At 46.5% G+C, this 24,483-nt stretch overlaps 1 long non-coding RNA gene across 1 annotated transcript; it reads left to right on the forward strand.

Annotated features, from left to right (window-relative positions):
• The first annotated feature begins 11,509 nt into the window (after window positions 1-11,509).
• On the forward strand, window positions 11,510-15,859 carry LOC138225343 (uncharacterized). Its single transcript, XR_011183854.1, has 2 exons — window positions 11,510-12,575; window positions 15,147-15,859. It is a non-coding gene; the product is annotated as an uncharacterized lncRNA (long non-coding RNA).
• Window positions 15,860-24,483: the final 8,624 nt, after the last annotated feature.

A 24,483-nucleotide genomic window follows, 5' to 3' on the forward strand; every position in this document is an offset into this window, starting at 1 on the left:
CACTTGACACTACGGAAACCAGGATGAGCTCTGGCCCAGTGAGTCGCTGTGGTTCAGGTTAGGATTATCTTCACTGGCCTGAGCGTGCTGTTATCGCCCCACACTGACAGGCTGAGGGACCGAACCTGTTACCTCTAGAACAGGAGGACTGCAGGGAGACCTGCGGGCAGTATTTACCATCCTCAAAGAGTCAACCCAGCGGGCCTCTCCAGAATGAACAGTGAAGCGAGAACCAGAACCAGGGCCGGATTTTGGTGTCCAAATGGGAGGAGGAGGAGAGACTGGGTTGAACGGTCTCGTTCTAGGGGATGGGCCACTGTCGTCGGGGAGGGACCCCTGCCCAAGGCCTCCCGCGCACCAGTCCCACAGGCCGCCCGGGGCCGGATTTTGGTGTCCGCAGGCCCTCGGCACTTTCACTCCGAAACATGCAGAAAGAGGGGTGAACGCCAATTCCATGACGTCGATTGACGTGACGCCCCGTAAACTGTTCTAATGCCAAACCCCCTGACGGAGGGAGCAGGTGGAGCCACCATCACTTCCCTACTGCTAGTGTCTAGAGCAGCCGCTCGACAGCGCATGATTATTGATCTGGAGCACCTCGAGCCGATCGCCAGCCCCTCGCTCCTCTGCTTCCTCGGCACGGCTTGAGTCTCATCTCCCCGGGGCCTGCAGGCAGGGCAGCCCGCCGACCACAAGCGCAAGAGCAGGGTCCACGACCGCAGCCCAGAGGACAGCTTCCCCACTGCCGAGATCCCTGCCCCCCTCACTCTCAAGTGTCGGAGAAGAAACTGGGGCTCTCTGAGCACACAGACCAGACACTGCAAAACAGATAGAGCACACAGCGCTGACCTCCAATGTACCATAACATGTTACTCCTTCAGCACTTTAATGCACTGAAGCCTGGTCTGAGCTCTCCCTTAGTTCCTGTCTGCTGTGTTCTAACACCATGTCTTTCTCAGCTCCTGTGCGCCCCAGGGAAGTCTCTTCCGCGCGCTCCTCTGTCTGCCTGCTCCTCTCAGCTTCTCTCCCGCTCAGCTCTCGGCGGAAGGCCAGCAGAGTACTGCGTAGGAGTTGATCCCACTTGCAAATGTGACCCACTGCTCCTAGCCTTCACAGCATCCTTGGGGTTGCCTAGCAACTCTCTGTAGCTATGGCAACAGGAACAACAAGTCCAGCCACCGCCCCCACCATCTCCCCCCTCCACCCCGAATGCCCCCACGATCAGCACCTTCAATAGCTGCTAGGACATCAAAGCACTGAAAACAGGAACAGGGCTGGGACCCAGTAAACAGCCCGGAGGATATGAGCATTATCAGCAAAACATTCACGATGAAAAATATGCTCATCTTCAACACTGTTTATACTAAAACACTGAGATACTGATGTGACAATGAGACACTGAACATGGTGCAGTGAGGCACCTTGACACTGAAGTCATGAGCACACTGTACGCTGGGACTTAAGACAATGAGCTACTGAACACACTGGAGATCAGCACTCTGATACTGAGCTACTGAACACACTGAAGATCAGCACTCTCAGAACTGAGCTACTGAACGCACTGGAGATCAGCACTCTCAACACTGAGTTCCTAAACACACTGGTGATCAGCACTCTCGACACTGAGCTACTGAACACACTGCAGTCCCACAGTCTCATACTGAGCACATTGCACTCTAGCACTGCAAGAGTGAATCACTACACTGCTGTGTACACTGCCAGATAGGATGCACTTAACACCTGCAAAACTACAGAACCTACTACATAATGGAGATATCATTATCTTTTTTAAAGTCTCTCTAATGGTTGATGTACTTCCTCAATGCTGTGAAAAATAGTTAATTTTGCTTACATGATGTAAGTCATATTTCGTTTTGGTAATTAAGAACTTAGGCAGAATGAAAAAATAACCACCAGTCTGGAGTCTTGGGGTTCAACTGAAGTGCGTTGTGCTGTATCAGGTGACCACAAGGGGGCGATAACGACCAATGGTAAAGCCAGTGAGGCTCTTCTGATGGCTGATACTTCTCCTTCATGAATTCAAGCTGCCTTTCCATCTGGAGATAAAGAGATGCTTTATACTGTGGCTTCCTATTTTAGGTGCTGAATCCCAGTGATAATGTGGGGTCTTTTCCACATTTCATCCACCCATTTCTTTACACTCCAGTTCATCCGGTCCAGGGTCATAGGAGAGTCGGAGCCTGTCCCAGCAAGCAACAAGGCAGGGTACACCCTGGATGGGACACCAGTCTATCACAGGGCAGACACACACTCACACCAGGGCCAATTGTCCCAGAAGCCAATTAACCCACCAGCATGTCTTTGGACTGTGGGGGGAAACACACATGGACAAGAGAGGAACATGCCAACTCCACACAGACAGCACCGCAAGTCTGGCATTGAACCCAGGGCCCCAGCACTGTGTGGCAGAAATGCTGACCACTGGCCCAGCCTCCCACTCGCCACATCCCCTCAATTTCATTTCAGTATGCCATGTCAGTAAAAACCTGCATATGTAGAGCTAGTTAATTGCTTTTGTCTCTTAGGATGTTACACAGGCTGCATGGTGAAGCAGTGGTCAGCACTGTTGCCTCTCAATGCTGGGGCCCTGGGTTCAGTTCCTAGGGCACTAGCAAACTCTGGGGAACAAATGGAGGGGGGGAGACATCTTTACACAAAGAGTGGTGGGTGGCTGCAGGAAGACCCCAGAAGCGAGTGATTGTTTTAGATCGTTATCAGCGGAGACGACTATATCAGAGAGCAAGACGAGGAAGCCATTTGTATCGGGCTGTAAGATACCTCTTTAGCGTTCGTGAGTGTTAACAGCCTAACACTCATCCAGCGTTAGTCTGGATCTCTTTGATGCCTGCGGCGCTTAACACTGCATTTGGACTTTGGAGTACTTTCAGTGAGTCTTCACAAGTATATGGTGCGTCGGTGGGATGACTACACACGATACTGTGCAATACAAAATACAACGGTACTCGTGTATAATTTGGATGTGCATTTAAAAATGAATCATTTCTACCGGACGGGAACTTGGCCGCGGGAGGATGTGGTGTTTTTACACCTTCTGGCCACACGGTGGCAGGAGAGGGTAAGAAATGATCGTCCTGACGCTGCGCGCCGGCCGTCGTTTCCTGTCGCTTTGTGCGCAAGTGCGATTCCTCCCCACTGAATGGGTGCTATTCTTCCGCGCGTCGCCAGGGGGCGCTGCTTCGTCAATTTTTAAAGGCATCGAAGTCTTTAGAACGAAAAGACCGGCGGTCCGGCTACTGATTTATTCCAATTCCAAGTTGCAGTCGCACATTGCCGGGCCGCATCACCCACCTTCTCCATAAGCGTGTCTTGGGTGAAGCCAGCAGTTTTGTTCATATGGGCTCAATTCACGCAGACATTCTGCCCCTCGACTTCCTCAACACGGGTCGTGCGCTGCACACAGTCAAGGGTGATCAAACGTAGAAAACAGGAGGTTATGAAACCGAAACAGAGAATAACTGTGCCGATTCAATACGCCACACAGCTCCCTGCCATGCGAAAACATCTTTTGGCTTTTGTGGGAATTTCGGCAGTGCGCATCTTCAATTGAAGACATTTTAGGGTAAAGTCAGAATTTCATCTATGGGTGAAGAAATATCCACCCTCTTGTAAATAAAACGGAGAGGAACCCAATTTTGCACCTTACAGACACCCTCCATGCGGGTTATCAGGCTGCCAACGCCATCTCTAACCCAGTGTTATCCGCTGGGAGCTCGTTCAGATGAGCTGTAGCGTAAAAACACATTGAAGATGAGATAATTGTGTCGTCTTATTTATTTCCAAACGAAAATGGGAAACTTATCAAGATAACACGTCGAATATAGCTGACAAGACGGAAGTGTTCAGTTCGGACACGGGAATTGTTTCGTTTTGCTTTTTTCCGTCAGAGACCAGGCGCTAAACATTTGTGTTGGTCGGTTGTTCACGCAGAAATAAGGCGATCATACCGTTCAGCGCTTGTTAGGTGACTAAAACAACAGCCGGATTTCTCTGTTTCGGTTTCTGTTTGTATATCGGCAAGTATTAATCAGACGATCAATAAATGTACGCTCAACCATAACATGACCCATTTAATGATCCATTTCTCGCCCGCTGTATTTGGCGTCTTAAACAGGAAGGTCGTGGTTGTAAGTGAGCACAGAACGGACGTCTGTGACAGAGCCGAGTTAAATTTGGATGTGCCATTGTTTTGCAATCGAAAATCAAATGATAAAGCAATTGAACACACTTTTCATCGTCTTCCTCAATGAGCTTTTGTCCGCGTTGAATGATTTAACAATAATAACTGTATTGTTATAATTAAGTTTATTATTATAATTAAGTTTATTATTATTATTATTATTATTATTATTATTATTATTATTATTATTGATAATGACTGTGACGGCACGACTTGCTCGACAGCCAGACGTACCTAAATAACAAGCAGATACATTTTCCTCTTTGCATTAATTTCGATAGGTGTAATCCGGACCAATGAAGGCAAGTCTACATTTTACTCAGGTGAAAAAAAACATCCGTTTCCTGTATGTTTTTTTTTATTTAAGTCACACTTGGCATCTAATCTCAAACCTTCGGGAATCAAAACTATTTCTTCTTCCCTATCAAATTTACATGAGACTGTATCTGTTATCATCATTATCATTAAAAACGTTCGTATTCATTATTATTATTATTATTATTATTATTAATCATACTAATGATTTTATCGTATGTAATGAATGAGTCACAATCTTTAGCGACTGAAATGGAATTTTAGACAGAATCAAGCGAAAAGCGGGATTGATCACTCGTTTAAAATCAGTTGAAAGTTCCTTTCAATCCATTCATTCCCCGTTCATGTCAAGACAGCTCTGGACTTCGCGACTGACCAGAACACAGCTGGTCTCGGTCTCCGCAACCGGATTCGCCTCCCCGTGTCCACTTCGACACGGCCGGGAACTACAGCTGGCCCTGCCCGCAGCCAAGTCCGGAGTTTAGGACAGAATTCACAGGGAAATCCGAACCTTGAGATTTTATAACTTTTATATTTTCTTTTACGTTTTTTTCTTAATTTAATTGCAAAGTAATAGTCATATACACCTGTATAAAACACCACTACAACGCAAATAAACGAAGCCATATACAAACTTCAATGTACATTTTACATGTTGCATATCACCCCCAAAAAGTGGCATTTTTTAAATGTAATTCCGCAAACGCTGCCGCATTTGTGTATCCCTTTTACCTTCTTGAAAAGTGCCAGGAGAAAGTGTTTTGTTTCATAGCATAAAATGGATTCGTACTCTTATTCCGGCGGTTTCTGCCCGAACAAATCCGTAAAACCCTTCTGGACACATTGTAAAAATGACAGCGATGGCGACCTCTCGTTCCTCTCAGTCGGGTAACACGTAGCGAGGAATTACAGCCGAAAGACGGGCAGGAGAGAACCTGGTTTATGTAAACTATGACATTTCGGGGTGACATTGTATTGTGGGGAAAAAAAGGCGAAGGAAACTGTTTTGAGTGTTTAGCTATAAATCTATCCCCATGATGATCGTCTTATCCCGACATACGGCAGGAGCGTAGTATGTTGTGGATGTTTCACTTTCCGTTTGAAAACGGAATTGAATAATAATCCGTTCTTTTAAAATCGTTATTCCCCCTTTTAAAATCTTAGCCATAGTTTCGTAGGCTAACAGCAAGCACCAGACCGGAATGAGCATGACTGGAAAATGCCACGTAAGACATCTGAAAACGAGAGAAGAGAAATGCATCTATGCACCTCGTGATTAAAGGGAGACAATCTGTTTTGTTTTGTTTTTCGGATCATTTCTGTGAATCTCAGTACCGCTGTCACCTGTTATCTTCGACTGAAGGTCTCCGTTAACACGGGGAAAAACCACTGTTTTATAACAAGTTGTGTAGAGGTCAAAGATCAAAGAATGCTGTTTGATCGAATCGGAGAACCGGGTGTATGTAACTGATGTTCATGGGGGAAATTAAGGAGGAATGTGTCGAGCGGTGGAGGTATCAGGCGTGTTCTGGGGTCCCGGAGCCGGTATCGCGGTCAGACTCGCGCTGCACAACACGACAGAAACTGCCCACTCTGCCGAACTCGCGTTCGCTCCACGGACTCTCGTCCTGAAACCCACGCCTGCTCAGCAGGACGGTGCGCCACAACCAAAACGGCTGTAAAAACAACAGAAATGCTGTGGGCGTACAGCGGCATTGCGCGAATCGATAAACTCTCGCAACACTGCGTGGCTGCGAGTCGTGACTTCATCGCAGGAACACGCTGCTATTATTTAGAAAGCCTGTACTTTACTGAATCCGAATCCTGCGTTTTCCGTTCGGTCATCGTCTAGATAGTAAAATAGATCGACAATTACGCACAGATGTTGTTCGATATTTAAAAAAACACCTTTTTATAAGCCTCGTGTGATCCTTTCACATATATATATATATTATTCTGGTGGGCGAGGGGGGAGAAACGCGACGACTCGGCTGTTAAACCCTTTTCATGTGTGCAGAAACGTGCGTGTGAGTCCTGTACTGTACATTTGTCAGCGTGGAAATAAGCTTTGCTTTGTTCCTGCGTGCGATAACTGGCCTGCGAGAAGAGAGCAGAGAGCAGGCCGGGGTCAGGTGCGTGAGTTCCGACTGAATCTGTAGAGGTTTCTCGCTCGATTCTGAAAGCTGACCTATTGGACTCTCTTGCTGTTACCGCCGCTGGATGAACTTCGGACCTGTTCTGTTCTGTTCGTTTTTTTTTTGTTTTCGTTTCCCCTACAGTGCGACTTGAAGAACGTGGTTGGTGACATTCATCATCTCTACTGTGGGATAAAACGACAAACTAAAAGATCACTTCAATGCCGGCGTACTGTATCTAGGAGTGGCCCGCTCTCGGGTGGACTGTTCAGTGAATGCCAGTAAATTCAAGTCTTGACGTCGCAGGGACAGCGAAATACGCTGGCGCTGAAACATTTCTTAAAAATGTAAATTGTAAAAGCGATTACACCCCCCTTGTCACCACGTTTGGCCCTAATTGCAGTGACTACCACCGCCCTCAGATTCCCTACTATCAAACCAGAACTGACGGGCTGAGCGGCGCAGTGTGTTTCCGTCTCTCTGAGAGTCGGAACCCACTATCGGATATCGGCCTTCTTTTGACAAAGGCAGACACCCTAAAATGCCGTCATTTAACTGCTTTTGGGGAGGGAGGCGGTGACGTCCTCCCCTGTTTCCAGCGTGTGAACAGCCCGTGTGAGACTGCGGCGGCCGGCTCGCTCCCATTGGCCGGCCGCGTGTGTTCGGAATGCAGAATTCTCCCCGCTTTTAATTTATGCGCATATTAATTGTCACCCATTGTAATTGTCACCGTGGGATAAAGCAGGCAAATAAACACTGTGTGTTTCTGGGTCCGGTTGAATATGTTTTTGATCCAATATACAGGCCCGCAACAAGCAAGGCAAAAAAGGGCTATCCGCCATTAACACACCGCGCACAGAGCGCCGGGGAAAGGGGCTTTTTCAGACGCCAGCGACTCCAGAGGCTTGTTTGAACCGTCATCCTTCCCAGACGAGTTTCGAAACAGCGTGGCTCTGAACTCCGGGCTCACGCCCGATTCCTCCTGCGGTTAGTTACAGCCTTCCTAGTATCGCCTGTTTTTTAAAAGAGTCCCCCCGCGACACACACACACTCACACGTCTGCCTCACCTGCCCAGAAGTCGCCGTGTATCAAAACGCACTCGCTTCAACCTGCCTACGGGGGTAAATATATGTTTTTTATCCCTGTAGGTGGCGCTCTTCCGTCTGGGCCAGAGGCTCCACACCAAGGTACCAATATGGCGAGAGGAGAGGTAGAATATCTCAGGGACAGGAAACAGCCCGTAGCAGTGTTTATAGGCGAAAGAGTGCTCAGGGTCTGGACCTGATTCGGCTGAGGGAGTAAATTCTTACTTTTCCAGCTAATTCTGTGATGAGTGGAGCTGCCCTCTCCCTAATAATAATAATAATAATAATAATAATAATAATAATAATAATAATAATAATAATATGGCTGTAGAGTGTTAGCTTTGTTGCCTCACAGTACTGGGGCTCTGGGTTCAATTCCCCAGACCTCTGTGGGAGCTGTCTGTGTGGAGTTTACATGTTCCCCTTGGGGTTCCTCTGGGGTCTACAGTTCCCTCCCACAGTCCAAAGACACTGACACTACATTGATTTCTTCCATTGTTTTTTTTGACTGCAGTCGAAGATTCTGACTAAATTGTCAGGGTGGCTTTTTGTTAAATTCGCTTGCGGTCAAACCATGTTTTCCAAAGGTTTCGTTCACGCACTCCACAGATAGCCAGTCAGTCCCCAGCCTGCGTGATTCCACAATAATGTGCTGTTATATTGCTTTCATCAGACTCAGAGCGCTTGACAATACAGTGCAGTGAGCCTACTGGGAAAGGGGTTTCAAGACTAAAGACAAACAGGAGATGCAATTAAGGACCATGCATCTCTTTTTTTTGTCTTTGTTTACCTGACCCTGATTAAGAACCCAGTTCCATGGATGGTAAGAATTGAGCACCATCACACAGCATACGTGGTGTATAGGAGCCCATCCGAAAGAAGAAACAAGCTGTATTGCAGATGGTGGGAAGACAGTGGGCACAGTGTTTTCAAGAGGCCAGCTGCCCATGTAAATCATGTCCTCGACGGGGTGGGCAGCTTGCCCATAACTTGCCCATAGGGGGAGTGGGGACCAGCAAGGTATAGCTGGGCCCATCTGCCCAGGCTTTCCTCTGAGAGCCCCACGCCACGCCGGATGTCTTCAGCCCCCAGTGAATTGGCCACCCAGGGTTATTCAATGAAACCTATAGGGTGACAACTGAGCCAACGATGATATAGAAAAAAAAACACACAAAAAGAGTTTATGTGAAGTGCATCCAAACACTGATCCAATAGCCCTAACATACACCCAAAAGCCAAGAGCCCCAGCCTGTGCCTCCAGCTTTGGAGTTTGTCCACATGCATGGCAAACTGAAGATCAGCATGTTCTTCCAGCAGGAGGAAAAGAGAGCAGCGTCTTGCTTGCTTGAAACCACCCAGGCATTTTGAGAGCTGCTGAAAGGGTGACCCAGTTCCCCCCCCCAGAAAGATCCATTGATTTGATCAGCCGCGAAGCATGCAAAATGGAAACTGATCATTCAAGATTGATCTCCTTCAATGAAAGATCATCAAATATCACTAATAATCATTCCTTACACTTATATAGCGCTTTCCTGGACACTCCATTCAAAGTGCTTTACAGGTAATGGGGATCCCCTCCACCACCACCAGTGTGCAGCCCCACCTGGATGATGCATATTGGGCCCAGATAGGAAAATCACACCCTAGTAATCCAGGATAGGTGTCTGCTCCTCAGGTGTATGTCCTCGTAATGGGTCCCAGCAAAACCCAGCACTGCAAAGCTCTTTGAGATACTGACGGCAAAGCTGCTGGCTCTGTGGTGTTGTGTTTCTGTTAACTCGGATGCACAAGGCTTCCTGCTCCTGGAAGAGTGCAGAAAGCGCACTGAAGCAACATCACAAACACCTAAGACAATATGGTAAAGTCACAATTCTTCCAGATGAAAGGCGAACATTCTGGTAGCAGAGTTAGTGTGATATTTCAGTTCAGTCGTGAGCTTTGTGAAAGGGCTGTGTGTGTCAGGATTGTTGTCCCTCCCCCTTAAGGGCGCTCCGGCTTGTTCACGTTTTAGTTGATTTTGTGCACCTGCTCCCTGTTCCTGCCTCCCTACACAACCCAGACGCTCACTCTGTTCCGGGCTCTGCACTGGTTTCCTGAGCTGGAGCGCCTGGTCCCTTTCCCCCTTTTTCCCCCCAACCCCCCATCCCGCTCCGGCTTTTAACTTTGTCTTGTTCGTCTTGGGTTGACCACCCGGCTCTGGACATCTTCCTCACCACGGAATTCCCTTTGGACTGTTCGCCCTGGACCCCCCCCTCGTCCCTCTACCAGCCCAGTTCCTCGTCTCCCCCCTGTGTGGGCTCACTCCCTTCCGGATTGTGTCGTCCGCAAAGGGTCCTGACAGACGCTTCGGAACAGTATGGTCGCTACTGTTGACTCAACCCCCCAGTCTCGCCACCGGTCAGAGCAGTTCCTGCAGTATTGCGATGCGATGTGGCCCTTCCTGCTCGCTAGTCACTTTGCACTGTGACTAATGCACTGTGATGTACGAGCAAATGAGTACAGGTTGGGCTGCAGAAATGTTCCAATGTGATCTGCAGGCAAGGGTGTCATATTATTCGTCCACAAAAATGGAAGTCAAGATGAATATTTCTATTGGATTTCACAAGCCTGCTTGTTTACAGTGTAATAGGGCCGCTTCACCTCACCTGACTTTTTTATTGCTTTGGTCTGAATTGCAGAACATGGCGCTGCGCAGACCTGGAAAAATAAGTTACTGTGTACATTTTCCTTTCACTGGGGTTTGAAATGCCCTCATCAATGCCGATTCTTTCTAACCCCGGGATATAAAAATAGCCCTGTAGCGCCGGTTTAAGCCTTTTCTTTCTGATGTTGACCACAGCTACGAGATCCGTTAGTGATCAGAGCGCTGACACACTTGGTGATCTAATTACAAACACCCCGGGTAGAGAAACGGAAACGGGTGACGCAGGGGAGGCGTCTTTATTCATTTCTGGCGCTTCTGTGTATTATATGGGCATTGAAATCTTAATTTCCTGAGAAATATTGCCGCTATCAGCCGCAGTGTGTTCTCAATGGAGGTGCTGTGCCACCCTCGCCGTCTTTACCATGTTTAAATTATAGAGTGGTTTTGGGGGAAAAAAAACGATTAACAACGACGGTGGAAAGGCTGATGACGACCTGCTCACCCGGCAGGGAGGCGCAGCCGGTTCAAATCGATCACTTCACCACCTGATCAGACGCATTTAATGGTCTGATTACATCGGGAGCGGTCGACAGGAAAACTGACTATTGAAAATTGCAAAGTGACTGTCTGTGTCTGCCCTGCGATAGACTGCCGTCCCACCCAGGGTGTACCCTGCCTTGCGCCCGTTGCTAGCAGGGATGGACTCCAACTTCCCCGCGACCCTGAATCGGAAGCGCTTTGAAAAAGGATGAATATCCATTTGGACAAGAAAGCTCCACGAGAGATTCTCCTGCCTATATCAGTTTTATTCAATTTCTCTCTGATACAATAATTGTTATTTGCTGGGGACGGTTCCGCTCCTAACGATAACGTGTAGAGTGGATGTCATCCTTGAGGGTTTTAAAGTTGAAAGTTTAAGAAAAAAATATATTGTGCGTTATGACTACAGGCCATTCCTTGAGTTTTAAGACTCCAGTCTAGCTGCTGATGATACCTGGTCAAACACACGTCTCTCCGTTTTGCCCATGAAATTTGTGGGCCGATTTGCGGGGCGATCTGAACTCCCCGTCTAACTGTCGCGGTACATTTAGGGTTTGGCTGAAAGGCTGCCCGTGTCTGGCTGTTGGTGCGCTGAGTGTTGTCTGCCTGCTTCGCCCTGGCACATGCCCACGACCGCTGGGGAACACGGAGAACAGCAACATCGCCTCTTTTCTCTCCCTCCGCAGGCTCCCCGAAGCAGAGATTGTCTTGGTGCATTTAGTCATATTTTGTGACCCCGACGGCGCAAAAACAAGGCGAAACTTTCCTGATGGTTATCATCTGCGATACACAGGGAGAGGTTCGGATTTCTTCAGCGCAGATCGCCGACTGACACTCTGTCGTGCTGCACTGAAGCGAACTCCTTCCTAACTCTTGTGCTTCATTCTCTGGTCAGCGGTGGTTTTGCCCGGCAAGTGGCTCGGTGCGTCTCTGAACCCATTTTGAAAAGGAACGACTGGCAGAGAGTCGTGGGGTAACTCGTTTCAAAGCGAATTGGGCGAGTGATACCGGGACCGGCGCTCCAAACTCCAGCAGCCCTTAACTGCTCTCGGAGAAAGCTGACAAACACGCCGCAGACACTTCTACTGAAAACGTCCAGGGCCGCTGGAGTTGTACACGCTTGTATTTCTCCGAGTTAAATGCAGGACAACCTGTCTGAAGTCTTCCGTTACGTGTATAAGCCAAAAGGCTGGTGCTAGGGAATATACCACAGACATCACAACGAACGCGGTGTCTCTATCTCTGACGTATTCACAGCCATAGCTACGTCATAACGTGCCTGTGACGATATCGTCGTGGGTTGATGAAAACCAGTCCTTGTCTTATATTTTAAAAACTAACATGGAGGATAAAAAGCTAGATTTTTTTTCTCGAGCTGTGAGGCTGTTTTCATCCCCATCGTAGCTTTGGGCGTGAGTGACCGGACAGACGAGATCGTACCGAATCCGGAAGCGTTTCAGATTTCACGAACCGGTCGGTGAGGGCCAGTCGCCTCTGCAAGTCCATAGCGGAAGAGGTGGAGGCAAACCGAATCAAGTCAGGTGTTAAAGTGTTACACCTCCCCAGAAATCAAAAGAAAAAAAAACACTTCCAGACTCCTGTTTTTTCCCTGGAGAACCCTACCCGGCTGTAACAGGTAAGTGCGGATCCCGTCAAACCCCAGACTAATCAATGAGCGAACGAATCAGTCGCTACTGAAATTTAAAAAAGGCAACACACATTTCCTGGTTGTAAATACGGAAAATCCGAGACATCAACAGCACTGTTGCAAGCAAGGAAGGATAATGACTGGGATTTCTCGACACTCCCAGAGGCTTCGCTGAAAATCAAACCCTTCCCGAAGAGCGACCCCTCTTTCACAGCGGAGCTTGAGGTCGGGCTGGGCTCTGGAACAGGGCGCTGCTAACTGCGGCATTCGGACACAATATCACTCAGTCAGCTTCACCCGCCGCCACGTCCTCGCCTGCTGCTGTGAAGACCACTATAACTGAAGAAACCACAGCAACAATGCGGGAGACAGAGAAGAACTGATTTAAAATGAAAATAAACAGAACCAAACAAATGATTAATAACATGTATTAAAATGTAATAGTATTTGTTACAAAGTCTGATTAACAACAAAATGCAATAATAATAATAATAATAATAATAATAATAATAATAATAATAATAATAATAATAAGCCCCAATCCCCTGTTTTCTCAGAATAGGGGTAGAGATTATGTATTGTCTATTGCCCTCTCCTCAATAGGCGGTGCTCATAATGTTGTTCACTCCTTGAGTCAAATGTCAGCTTTTTGATTAAGGTTCACCCCGTGCAGGTTAACCTCAAGAAGTTAAATTTAGGCTCTAGAAAACACTTCTTTATATAGTCTGCATGCGGAATACTTGGAGGTCTGTCTTTTATTGTTCTACATCGCTTTGTAAGACAGAGATCATTGGGATATTCACGGGTTCTTAATAATAATAATAATGATTCAATACCAGACCTAGGGTGGTTTGGAATAATATTAATATATATTAATGAAATTGATAATGGGGACATACGGTAACGATATATATTAAGGATAAGTCCAGATGTACTGCGAACATGTGACTGCACAGTGTTTCACTTTTGAAATTATAGGGAAGGGGACATTTTTAGTGAGCCATTAATACGATTTTCGATTGAATAGGTCTCGCATTTTTAACAGGAGAGTTCTAAATAAAGTTTTCTGCGTGTTTGGATTTTTACCCAGGCGAAAAAATTAAAGTCTGGCTTTTGATTTCCGGGTTTTATAGCTTAGCTAATTATTTTAAAAAAAAAACGTACAGGCGAAACAGAATTGTGTCCTTAGGAACAGTGCTGGACCGCGTAGCAAAACGTAAAAATTATTAACATTTTCGCGGTATTCAGCCTACACAAAAATCCTGAAAATTCAAAGCGCCATTGTCTTTCGAATTTGATTGTTCCGGGACAAATACGTTTTGTAAACCAGTGGCAATTCGGAACCTGAGAAAATGGCAACGAATTCGATGTCCTTAGTATCCACGCTCGATTGCAACACGCCTTTATTCCGTGGGACAAGGCCCTTCTTACCTACAGAAATATTTTACAACGAAAAATCAGGAACAGACTCGGTGCTGTGAAGTAATTCTTCGTTAGGTCTGACGGGGGAAGAGCTATCTGATAGGAATTAATTTCTTGCATTGAGTAGATTCGATCTGCCTCTGCTAGAACGAACGGTGTGTTGGTCACCTCAACGAAAATAAAGGTTGTGGAATCTGGAATAAGGCCTCTGGAACATACGATTCATACGCGGCGAACCTCTATAATATGAATATTTTTCTCTTCCGGCGCTTTCTTTCGCTTCACGCGGGTTTTTCTGTGCAGCGTGGCTTCAATGCTCAGGAGAAGGAGAAATGAGCGGGAAATCCCTGCGGATTCAAGGAAGAGTTTTCCACGTCTTCTCGTCGAAATCCCGGTCTCGGGGGTGAAATTGTCCTTCCCGTTTCCCGTCTCGGCTGATCCGATCGTGGCTCGGTTTTGACATCGAATTGGGCCTTAACGTCTATGTCTTCAGCAGCCAGACGAGTCGCTTGTTAAAGTGGTTCGACAGGTCCCGGGACAGCACGACTGAGACCGCGCCTGCAGTCTGCTGGCGCTCCTGTCCGCGCAGTTAGGGTCCAGACTCAAGACCCCCCATGTCCACCCGCCAGCGAGCGCTTTCGCCCGATTCCGTCTCGGACTGCTCGTGAGGACCCCTCGCTCCTTCCATCCCTCAAACGTACAAGGACACAGTTCCAGTGGTTCGGGTGAATTTCGGTCCTGCCCCCTCCTAGCATCTTCTTAACTTCTTAACATCTCATCTTTAAAGTCGCCCATCCCGAGAGAAACAAAAATTAAGAATCGATAACTTGTGTGACCCGATTCGTTCTGCCACAGCGGCAGAAAGCGTTCTGTGAACAGGAACAGGCAGAAACCATCGGTATTCAAATTTCGTTTTGGCACAGTTGTACTAAAATTGCCGTTTTGACGTTGCTTTTCTGTTTTCTCTGCACTTTGACTGAAACCATCCAAAAACCAGCAATGTTCTCCTTCTAAAGCACTGGGAGATGGGCAGGATCAGATTCGGTAGGAAAGAAAATATTGAGAATTTAGAACTTTCAAGTTTGTTGTTGTTGTTGTTGTTGTTGTTGTTGTTGTTGTTGTTGTTTTTCCCCCCAGATGAGCGCACGCCGGGGGAGCGTGACTGGTCCGTGCCTCGCCGGCACGCGGGTCGGAACGCTGGGCCAGGAGAGAAGCCGGGAAACTGAGCACGTGCGTCCCTCCACACAGAGCCGGTCCCCGTGCCCCAGCTGGGCTCGCTCTTGACGACAGAATCTCAGCCACCATCCGGAATGAGCTGGTTAGGTCCAGATGATGGGGGGGTCTTATCTGGATAAGGGGGATCTCTTCCAAAACAGCCAAGTCCAGACCTTAGCAGCACCAGCAGCAGTTATTCGAATTGCATTTCGCTTCGCGCTCCCTGCTGCCCACCTGCCCTTGTCTCACCTGGGCTGCCCGCGCAGGCGTGCACGGCCGCCCCGCCTCCGCCCGCCTCCACTGGGCGTCTTTCCCGGAATCGTCAGCACCGCCGGCTGGACAGCTCCGCCCCGAGAGACGCCCGACTGAAGGCACAATCCGACAGTCGGAGCAAAAAGCTTCAGTTCCACTGTGACGCACAGTCCTGCAAGCGCTGTGACGTATCAACTATGACTCATTAACTCGACGCTCCGTCCATAAAGAACGCACGAGGTTCGAAATTGCGGCTTTTAGCGCCAAGAGTGACCAATCTTTCCTCACAGCCGGGAGGTTCCGGTTCTGTTTCATGACAAAGCACGCTGCGTTCAGCAACGGACTACTGGGCTCTAATTAAAAGATGTAAGGACTTCAACTTAGTTGCGTTGCCAACGGCGTGTCCGTGTTTTCCTGGTTTCATAAAATTCTAACAGTGAACGCTAACATCTTTACTGTTCACTCGGGATTTTGTCTGAACATTTGAAAGTGGAGTGTGGCCTTTCATAGTAAAATGATTATGTTTTACTTCTCAGACGCAAATGCAAAGAGCAAATGAAATGTTATCCACGAGCAAAGAGATTAATAATAATAATAATAATAATAATAATAATAATAATAATAATAATAATAATAATAATAATTGCTTACACTTATATAGCGCTTTTCTGGACACTCCACTCAAAGCGCTTTACAGGTAATGGGGATCCCCTCCACCACCACCAATGTGCAGATTACACAGACGTGGTGTTTTCACACGCCGGCAGTGTCCTCTCCGGTGACCGAGGGCCGTTCTCGTGCCCAGGCGCGGCTCTGCGTCACGAGCACTCGCGCGCTGCGCGTACCTGCGGCCTGTTTACAAACCGCGTCGCGGGCAGTTGTAGGAGGACAGAGTTTGAAAAGGGGTACAAGCTGCCCTTGAAAGGGGTGGATGCATGCTTTCGGTTTCACACGCTTCCTGTTAGCACGAAAACGCACCAAATGGTTCTTCTTACAGTAACGACGATTTACACGCCCCCCTCCGTTTTCTTTTCCTGAAAGTCGTTGCTCAACGTTCCTGCCGAGTTCTCGGATGGATCCGGGAGCGGAGTGGAGACGCAGCCCCGAACCCGCCGCCGGGCGGGCGAGGATTAATTTCCTAATCCCATCAAAGCACATCTGCCTCCCCCCTCCCCGCCCCCGCCTCGCTAAAATAAACAGCGGCCCAGGAATAAAAACTCCCCCACGAGCTCGGCGGCTCGAGGGGACGGAGAGGGAGTTCAAGGAGGGGAGGGCAGACAAAGTCCCAAACTGAGCCGACCGCTTCCCCGCCGGGTAAAACACAAAGTGGGGGGAAAAACCGTTTAAATTCACGCGGCGGCGGCGGAGGGACCCCCCTCCCCTTCCTCCCAGTTCATTATCTCGTGCTCCCCGCCACACCCCTGCGTGACATCGCCGTCTTTTCCATTAGCGGCCTGACCCCCGCTTTGTACAGCACAGGCGCCCCGGTTGATAATTCAATCGCCAGGGTTCAGAGCGCTCACCCCCCGCCCGACCACCGGGGGCTCCCGGCCGGCCGGAACTCTTCCTAATTAAACACCTCGGCCTGTCTGTGTGCAGGAATCGCTTCAAGGGAAGGGCACCGCCCTCAGCCGGACCTGTGTAATCCGATCTGAGCCCCGGAGAAAAGCTCGATACCGAGGCGTTGCAGAAATCAAGTATTACCCACCACTGTTCAAGAGCGCCGGCGGCCTTTGAAACGTTTCATTGAAGATGTTTCAAATGCTGAGCTGCTCACTGAGGCCTGTGCGTGGAATATGTCGCCCGCGTGTATTATTACGAATCACACTTTTCTAAGCGCGTTGGCCACACTTCGGTTGTATCAGGCGCTTATGGTGTGGACGTGTGCGAGGTGACAAGTTAAGTGACTAACGCACGTTTGAGTGGAAGATACCAACACCCGCAGTTGGTTCAGATTCCGAGCAACCTGTAACATTTTAAAAAAAATTCTTAACATTCACGAACACCCGAACGATCCTCGTGGTGTTCAACTGCGCGGCGCCACGAACAGCAACAAGACGGACCGATGAAAGGTGGTCTGTGTGCACCTTGCTACAGTATGTCCCACAGCGGACTCGCGTGGGCTCCACAGAGAACGCCCGGCGAGAGGGAAACCTCCTCTCCTCGTGTAGTGATTCGCAGATCCTTTCTTCTGGTTCGGACTGCGAGCTGACCGGAAAAGGACACGGCCGGACCTGGAAACCTGTTCACCTGTTCATGTCTCAGACATTCCTAGAACTGTATCCAAGCACGCTACACCCACGACGTTGTTTTGTCAGTAAACTAAGTATTTTTCAGCCAAGTCGATTTCATGAGGAAAGGAGAAATGAGAGAAATTAGAAATGAACTGAAAAGCTTCTACTTTTATCAATAAATACACACGAGTGCAAGTACATGTATAAAAATACTTATTGTTATTATTAGTACCATATGTATTACTATTAACAATAATATTATTATGATGCAAAGGAACAAGTAATAGGTTTATTCCATGCTGAAAAAAAGAAGAAAGAGAACACAACGTTTCGGCCGTGGAGCCTTCTTCAGGTCTTCATATTATTATGATTATTGAAATAGTTCTTGAATAGTATTCATTTTTCCCAAAATAATTAATAATAATAATAATAATAATAATAATAATAATAATAATAATAATAATAATAATAATAAGTCTCAACCGAGTTATTAACCGCATAGAGCACACTGAAATGATGGTGGCGAGAGTGTTCCTGGCCCATACAACATCAAAACGAGTTTTATTGACATGTTTGTGCGAAACGGGGTAGTGTTACAACTATGTGCATGATACGTTGTCTTACAACATCATATTAAACAGCGTGCCACAAAAACAGAGGTGTACAATACAGTACAGAATAATCTCTCATACAGAACTACCAAACGTGGAATTGTGCAGTTGCCCATCTTCCAAACTGGGACTTGACTGGTCTGTGACTGGCGAGCTCCTGAAATGCCAATTCGTGTGTTTTATTTGGCTGTAGGCGCCTCGCGGTGAAGGCGGCCTGTCTTTTTAAGCGCGCAGAGCGCTGGAATTTTGATCTCGAGCACAAATCTGGGGGGGGGGGAAGTCTCTTCCTGTCTCCGAAAGAGGGCAAGAGCGCCCCGCGCCACAGGCTCAGACCCCCCACCCGCCGCCGAGCCCGCCGCCGCCCGAGCGCGCGGGCAGACTCGCCGCCTGTTTCACCCGTCAGAACAGAAGCTGAGAAAGAGACGGGCAGTAGAAACACATGGTACATATTAAAGCGTGCAACACAGAATTTGGCCTTACTGTTTTAGGAATAACGAGTTCTATAATAATAATTACGTATTCTATAATTATTAATACACGAATAGTCTTCTATTAAGTGTCGAAATAAACATCCAAACGCATTGATTTATTATTATTATTATTATTATTATTATTATTATTATTATTATTATTATTGTATTCATCAGTATTTGAAATAATTCGAAAGATTCCATCGCTTCACAATTCAACGATACAATCTTTGTCGTGTTATGTTTGGACTTATTATTTAACATATTATACATTATTTTAAAATAGCTTCCATTTTCCCTCCTCGTACCGGCGATTCAGGGCATGAGTTACAAGCATCGTTAAACCCTCACTGGTTAGTCCAGTTTGTGGTCTGCGGGAGAATGAATTTCAGCTGTGTCTGTGTCGGAGTTAGGGACCTGTTAAACGACGATTAAGAAAGCGACCCTGCTTGTGAGACACATATTCAATCAAGGCAAATGACTAAATGCAAAATGCAGGAGTAAATGCAAAATAAAAATAAACGTTAAGAATTGCGTCTGTGTCTGATAGAGGAATATTCAATCATTTCAAAATTTGACATTTGAAATTTATATCCCAATAAAAGCTCCTTCCTCTCAGACAAAAATGCCAAAAATACTAATAGCGTTCGATTGGAAACAATTAACTTCAAAACATCACTCCAAACCCCGATTTGTACCCCACCTGTAATTCTCAATAATTTATTGTATAGGTATCTATTGAGGATATTTAATAGGTTTAAACGTTGTTCAGATACTCCAAAATTAATCGCGTCGGGACGAACGCTAATATACCGCGTGTGTATGATGCTTTCTAAATTGCGCGGAGACCTCGCATTTTCCTCGGCCGTGACCCCCGTGCCGGTATACACTGAAATACTCCCTCACAGACTGAGGGAACCATTCTCACGACTTCCTACAGTGTTTCAGCGAGACACACCGCGCTGTTCTTCTGCCCTTATCTCACACCCTCATCAGAAAGATTTCAAGGAACTTTTTAGCTGCCCAGCTCACGTGTAGCACAGGGGCACGGGAATAGGACTGTCCGTGTTTGATTGCGGTTAACGCGCTTTGCACCGCGGGGCTGTGGGTATCAGTCGGTCTGGCGATGGAGGAGAACGAGTTTATTCGTCTCATATAACTTCGTGTGTGTGAGGATGGGGTGTTGGTGGAAGGGGCTGTGTCTGGTAGTTCCTTATTTTTTCTTAATAAGGCTGTTTGCGAAGCTGCTACTATATGTGACGCAGCACGGGGTGGTGTTCAAAGACGCTGAGTGTTTTTCAAAGTCTTGAGCCCGGCAGCAGAACTGACACGATCTCCATCCCGAACCAAGCCAGCTTGGAAAGAGCTGGGTTAGAGCTTGGAAAATACTTCCGAACCCCCACGCGACACGCAGTACACACAGTCTCGAGGAGCGTGCACGAGGGGATGATGAAAGGGAAGGCATGTTTTTGGTCTTGTGCTCGAGGTTTCGATGATGAGAGAAATTTGAAATCATGCACGACGTGCAGACAACACAACCCTCCCTTCTTATTTTACATGCATGCACAGACGGTTCAGAATTACGCTTCTTGCCTGACTATATCAAGATAAGCGCCTGACAAGCGTCTTTTTTTTTTGTGACGATTTCACTCGGACGCTTCTCGCCACGTGTAACCCGTGCGGCGCTGCTGGAGCTGGCGAACAGGTGTGGAACAGACCAGGTGTATCGCTCGCCGAGCCGATATTATCCCGCACAACACAGCCCTGCATTCCGAACAACCGCTCGCAGTTTCTCTCTCGATCAACGTTTTTTTTAATGAGTTTTAAAATGAAATCCGGGTTCTGCTGCACTGATTATTAACAGAGTAACTTGGGTTACCTGTCTAGAAATACCGACATCACGCTTCGTTGTGTTAAAATACATCCCAATTCTCTGCTGTACATACAACACGCAGTTATCCACGTAAATTGCACACTTTAATGAAACAGCTTGCGAATTCGGCTTCAGTAGATACCGAAAAGTCGTCAAATCGAGGGGCGACGACTTTACATCCACAGAGCCGATAACATAAACAGAATATTTTTCTAACTTGGCACCCGACGCTTTTGAATTTGCATTCGTGTTGCACTTATTTCTGCCAAACCGGGCCGGGCCACGCCGAACCGGCGTTGACTCGCCCAGCACGAGGAGCTCGGCGCGGTCTTGCTGAATCGGGTTTCGCAGCTCGTCGGCTGAGCCAGCTCCTCACGCCTGGCGCCGTTCCACTTTTGTTCGATCACACACACACACATCACTACCGCAAAACAAACGGCGCCTTGTTTTTCTCCGTACAGCGCTGTAGTTTTATCACACCTACACACACACACATCATCTCTCATCTTCCAACATGAAACAGACCCGCCGCATTGTCATCACGATCTGCTAACTGCTTTCTTGGCACACGTATCCTTCAACAAGTATTATTATTGTCCATCGCGTTCAGCCATTTCAAGATGTATTAAATATACACGGTTGCTGTTTCATTTTCACGTTTGCCGATGTGTTTCCTATAGACATGCATAAGCTTTTTTGTTCCTCTCGGAGAGAAATGAATCACCTTAATACAACAATTTTAAAAAAATGAGTAGTTGTAATAGTAATAGATTCACGTGCATTAAGAGACGGGTACAAACATTTCTGACACTTCTCCGTTCAATTGGAATAGATAGATGTTTATGTGATTGCAATGCCCTGCATATACAACACCTCTTGTATTTGTGATTTGCATTAATATTTAAGAATGCTACATGCATTAATTAAGCAATTAATTTCATTACAGATGACTCTTGCAAAGGCAGGGGTGCAGAGACTTTTGGTGTAACGCTCTTCCCGAAAACACGAGACTCATTTTGATTTCTTCATTACAATGGACTTAATTTCATACACACGTATAAATCAGGGAAACTGCAAACGTATGATGTAACATAATAATGTAACATACATAATGAGGCCAGTGGGAGTTGGCATTTTCGCAGACATGGGCGATTTCGAAGGTTTTAAATACTGTCTTTGAGCACACCTTTCCCAGAAAAGAAAAACTTCCTGGGAAAACACATTCTCAGAGACCAGAATGTGAAGTATTTGTAGGAGGTACTTCGTAACAAGTGCGTTGTAAAAAATAATTTTCGGTCTTCACCCGTATCTCATCGTTTGTTGCGTTCAAGCGGCTGTTTTGGTCAAATGAGAAATTACTTAATTTGTATAAACAGACATCTGACCAGACAACATCTAGAAATAACAAAAAATGATTTCTTATCCCGTTTTCAGTATATTCTAATTCAAATTCTACATATTCTTTATGCTATTTCTTTCTACATATACACGTGTGTGTGTGCACATACATACACAGTCTGATATCAGTGCGTACATACACAGAAAACATTCCTCGGCATTCACGATATTATTATAAAGTATATTATTATAACAACATAAAATGTCTTGGAATTTTATCCCGTTCTGGAGAGAAATAAGCGGGACAGGTCTGGCATGATTCGTTCAAGGAACCATCAATAAAATTACCATTTCATGCCCACAATTTAGGTTATTTAAAAGATTTCCAGGGAAGTGGGAATTAAAGAACTTGACATTTCGGCCTATAGGAAATTTCTTTAGAACCTGTACAGTGCTCCATTCCCGCGCACGCGAGCGTTCTTGCACGTTGCTATAGGGAAACATCCGTGTCTGCAGATGTACACACGCGCACTCTTGACACATTAAGAAAATTATTTCCCCTTTTTATGCTCCTTCGGAGATCATTCAGCAATCTAGCTGCAATATTAGGCTATACCACCGCATTTATTAAGCTTCAAAAGCATGACGTGTCTTTTCTGTCTTCTTCTATAACTATCGATCTATCGGCAAATGTCATTTCAATATGAAATATTTAGGACTCTGGTTTGAACATACCAATTAATCCCGAAGTACAACCATTACAACTTCAGAATTATACATATTTTCACCGTATGTCGTAACGTAGTATTAATGATGTAAAAGCCTTACATATTTACTTACAATAAAGGACATTTAAGATATGCGACAGATAAATACATGCTTATAAAAAGGACAAGGAATTTTCTGTGTGCAGGAAACGTAATTAAAAACGGCTTTAAAATGAACGTGGTCATCAAGACCTTGGAAAAGGCTTTGATTAACAAATTAACGCTCCTGTTAAAATGTGTGTGTGTGTGTGTGTCAGGTGGGGTGTTATTCTCTAGGATGATTTTTTTGCAGCGTGGTAATACAATACAAGCAATCACTTGAGAAAGACACAAACCAGCAATTAATGTTATTTCGATGTCAGTAGTGTTTACGTAGAAATACCAATGCACGTATTTATCTCTGTCTGAAGACAACATCTACAACTGCTTTTCAAATCAGCTATGAACACAGAGGCGTATACGTTCATAAAATCTATATCATGGTATGTAGCATGTTATATAATATCATTAATATGCATTAAGCACAAATTCTCATCTATGCATGACTAGTGCATATTATAATTGTGACACTGAGTAAAAAGCCGTCTTTGTGCGGGGAGCACAGATTTCCCCCTCCACCCCATTTTAAATCTGCATGCATTCTGGAACATTTGCATATATGCTAATGCGCATTAATTGCATGTCTGATGGTGGCATCCATGCTTCGTGTTGCGGTGCACCATTTTCGCTCGTTTTCATAATATACAGAGTGGTCTATTACCCCCCAACTGGGGATCACAGACTTCATTTGTATAAAAACGGACCTGTCACAAAAAATCTGCATCATATTCTTTCGACTCTGCGTTACACATAGCCTCTACGTGTTGGCTACGCTCTCCGACTACACGGCGCTCCTCTGTTATTGAAGCTCAGGGGTTAAAAAAAAACCGGAGAATCGTCTTCCTTTCTCTCACCGTGACATTTCGTATTGGGCTCCACAGCAAGCGCGTCTCGAATCAACCCCCCCATTAAAAAAATCCTTATTTATCCGGTCTTTCTACAATAACAAGCGCGGCTCACACGCACCGAGGGGGGGATACAAGACGCGAGGAAAACAAATCGAACCATAAAGGATCGTTCAAAAGCCATCAAGAGCAGGTAAGCGGGAGAGAAGCGCTCGATTCGGGAAGGCGAATTCTGGCGTCGGTTCCTAACGCAAACAAACAGCAGCCACGCTATGAGAATACCACGGCAGTCTGCTGTTACGTCATCAGAAGTTGTTTGTCCTCTAATGCGGTCATACGGTTGTCATTTCGTGTTGGGTCCAAACATTTCTGCTGTGTGCACCAGCGCTGCACTGCTTTCTCATTAAGAAGAGAACAAGATATTTGTTGTTGGGTTTTTTTGTGGTATTTTAAGGGAAAGGTCGCGCTTTCGGAGGTATCTACGGTTAAAGACAAAATGTGGGGGAAAAACGGCAGGAGGAAAAAAAAAACCCAGGCATTGGTCGTTGAATTAGAATAATGACTTCTGCGCTTACTCGGAGTTAATAAGCAATTGAGGGGAAAAAAATTGGTTGTGTTGCTACCGTAATCAGGGAGGGGGCGGGGTAAGACGGGGTTTTGCTGTCGAAGAGGGCGTGTTAGCAGCTCCCGCCGAGTCCTGACAATATGGACAGATTTGCCGGAACAAAAGAGGACTAGGTTAGGGTTCTGAACACGTCTCGGGATCCAGG

This window comes from Lepisosteus oculatus, chromosome 27 (genome assembly GCF_040954835.1).
Source record: "Lepisosteus oculatus isolate fLepOcu1 chromosome 27, fLepOcu1.hap2, whole genome shotgun sequence".
In the NCBI taxonomy this organism is placed as follows: domain Eukaryota; kingdom Metazoa; phylum Chordata; class Actinopteri; order Semionotiformes; family Lepisosteidae; genus Lepisosteus; species Lepisosteus oculatus.